The sequence below is a fragment of the Chinchilla lanigera genome, unplaced genomic scaffold, assembly GCF_000276665.1.
Source record: "Chinchilla lanigera isolate Chin_1 unplaced genomic scaffold, ChiLan1.0 scaffold00162, whole genome shotgun sequence".
Lineage (NCBI taxonomy): Eukaryota > Metazoa > Chordata > Mammalia > Rodentia > Chinchillidae > Chinchilla > Chinchilla lanigera.
In genome coordinates this window covers 2,134,593-2,137,998 of record NW_004955563.1, presented here as the reverse complement: position 1 = coordinate 2,137,998, position 3,406 = coordinate 2,134,593, and positions in this window count along the sequence as shown.

The window sequence follows — 3,406 nt, the reverse complement described above, 5'->3', positions numbered from 1 at the left end:
AATACAGAGTTACAAACAAAGTGGTAGGGAATTAACAATGGTGGTTGTATTACATATTGATATCTTCAAAGTGGCTTCTCATGAAAACAGATATAAACAGTGCATGCATTTTTGGTAGACTCTGTATTATACATATGATACATATTATATGGAAATATATAATGAATGCTTAAATGAAAAATTACAGTAAGAGCAAGAGCCACTTTGTTTTAATTTCTTCCAAACACCCCACCAGGCTTTTCTTCCTGAGGGGTTTTCTTAAATCCAGGATTGTAACTCTCAGGGTATATGGGGTGTCTGAGGATTAAAATATATATTGGTGAGTTCTCAAAATTTTACCACTCCTCAGCCTTTGAGGGAAAACATTCTGTATACATAGTTAAGTGTTATATATGTGTATATGTTCAAATTTTAGCAAAATTTATAAATATTTTAAAAATATAAAAAAATACATTCCTTTTGAATTCATTGGAAAGCTCATAACTGAGAACACTGATAAAATTGAAATTAGAGATTTTTAATTGCCATAGATTCCCATTTCATGATCAAAATTTTGGGTACAAAATTATCAACACTGTTTGGTTATTTGTTGTGAATGCGATGCATTATATTTATGTCCACCATGCCTCTGTAATTTCTGTGGCCCACTCCATCACATCATTAGATAATTGCAACTGCGGGTCACATGGAACATGTGGGGTAGACGTTCCCACTTTCACTTTACGTCCCTAGACCCTGGGAAGCTGAGAATGCCATACTCTGTAACCAGTGTCTTCTGTCATTCAAATTCATTTGGTCTCCTGCAGGATGTTCTTCAGCACAGGGTGGAGATAAAAGAGATCATCTATGCCGAACACGACTTCATGATTCAGCAATAAATGAACTAGGGAAAGCTCCTAATTATCTTTAATCTTGGTTTCATAATGCAACTTTTAAGCTGGCATTTAATAAAGCAGAAGAAATAAAATCTTATGAAAAACAAAATATTACATTTTTCCTAAAAAATCAATCAATCTCAGGAGAAAAATATCCAAGCTCATTGAAATAAAGTTTTCATGGGTGAGAGAAAATAGCATAGGATGTTCTGTTAATTTTATCTCACACGTTCCCACAGCATGTAGTTGTGGAATGAAATTGTCATTAGCAAATGGAAGTGGAGCATGATGTGAGAAATGTGAGATTATATACCTAATATAGGGTTTGGCTCCATTCAAATTCAAGAATTACAAGTGCTTCCTCCACCCTTTAAGAAGCTAATGGAAAATATTTAGATTTTTATAACAAACATATTTTACAGTGGAGCACTGTCATCCTTTCAACAAAAGCAATGACCTTGTCTCATATGGATTTTATTGATCCCAGAGACTTCTTGCAAAGTGACCATTCCCACCCAGGTTAGGATTTACTTCTATAATAATGAGCTGCTGTGTAATCACTTCTACTTTTGGATAATGTATTCTATCTACACTGCTCAGAAAGGCACATTGCCTCCTCCCCCCTTCCCCCACTGGAGATGAGCTGCACCTCGGACAGCTTTGGGAACTCCAGTGAGCTGCTGTCACCCCCACACATGAGCTTGGGACCAGACAGAAACCCGGACAGCTTCAAGGGCCTGGGTTCCACTCCCTGCCCCTCTTCTCCTTTTCCTTTCCCCTTCCCCTCTCAGAGCTGAGCTGCACCTCAGAAAGCTTCAAGAATGCTGGTGAGCTGGTCCCACTTCTGCCCCATCAGCTTGGTAGCCAAAGGGAGCCCCAGACAACCTCAAGGGCCTTGGGTGCTCCTTTCTGCCCCCATCCTGCACCCTCAGGGGAGCTAAGCTGAAACTCAGACAGCTTCAACAATAAAGAAAACAATAAAGGGGCCTTACTGACTGCACTCGTACCCCCTACACTGTTGTGGGAACTGGGCAGGGTAGTGGCAGTGTATGGAGACAAGGTGACCATGAACCACCCACTACTACACCCCAGTGGAAACAGGGCTGAAACCTGGACAGCACTGGGAACTCCTGAGAGGAAACAAGATGACCCACAGGCAGTTGTAGGAGCATTGGGGATCATACCCTGCCTGAACACACACATCATTGAGGGAGTCACACCAAGCACCGGGAACCTTTGAGTCCCTGGTGCTTCTATGACATCATCCTGGAAGTGAGAATGAGCTCCAGGGAACCTCTGCATCTCTGAAAATAACAAAACAAAGGAGCAAATGCAATCTTAGACCTCTACACCATCCAGAACAAGTCCAAGAGATATAGACACAGAAGAGCTTGGAAGTCAAACATCTGAAATTTCTAAAATGATAGCAGCTGAAGTAAAGAAACAACTCCATCAGGCCATAAGACATCAGATGAGAAATAATCTCTGAGATTAAAAAGGAAATGAAAACAATAAAGAAATAATTGCTTAACACATCTAAAGAAGACATAGGGGAAAAAAAGAGGAGCATAGTAAATTAATCAAAATCTTGAATGAACAGTATAGGAAAGAACAAGAATGCACAAAACAGATTCAAACAGATGTGCAGGAAATTAAAACTTCCATTGAAAGCTGGTAAAACTGCTTCAATGAAGCTGAAGATAGACTTTCAGAACTTGAAGACAGCACTGCTATGAATGACCATGAAAGGAAGGATCTCTTAAAAATAACAAGAAACCAAGAAATAACAATTCAACAGCTGCAAGATGAAGGAAAGAAAAATAATGTAAGGTTAATAGGTATCAGTAAAACAGAAGATGTCAGCACAAATGACATAAAAACACTATTTGCGGAAGTAATAGCAGAAAATTTCCCAAGCATGGGAAAAGAATTGGACATCCATGTAAGTGAACCATATAGAACTCCAACAAGCCATAACCAAAATAAAAGTACACCCAGACATATAGTGATCAAAATCCTAAAATTGAACAAAAGAACAGAATATTAAAACCTCTTAGAGAAAAGAAACAGATCACCTATAAAGGGAAGCCCATCAGAATCACAGCAGATTTCTCAACACAAATGATCAAGTCAAGAGCTTGGAGTGAAGTATTTCAGGTCCTGAAACAAAACAACTTCCAACCCAGATTGATGTACCCTGTAAAACTATTCCTCAAAATGGATGGAGAAATAAAATATTTCCATGAGAAAGATAAACTGAAAACTTCATGAGCACCAAACCAACCCTACAAAGAGTTCTAAAAGATATTCTAGAAAGAGACAAAAAAAAAACCACAACTTTAAGAACAACAGAAAGGAAACACCAAGCAGCAAGGAATTAAACAGAGGGAAACAAAAGCAGGAAAACAACATGACAAAGATAAGCCAATACATATCACTTGTAACTGTCAATGTTTTTTGTTTTTTTTTTTTTGTTGGTTTTTTTCCGGTACCAGGAACTGAACTCACGACCTTGCACTTGCCAGGCAGGC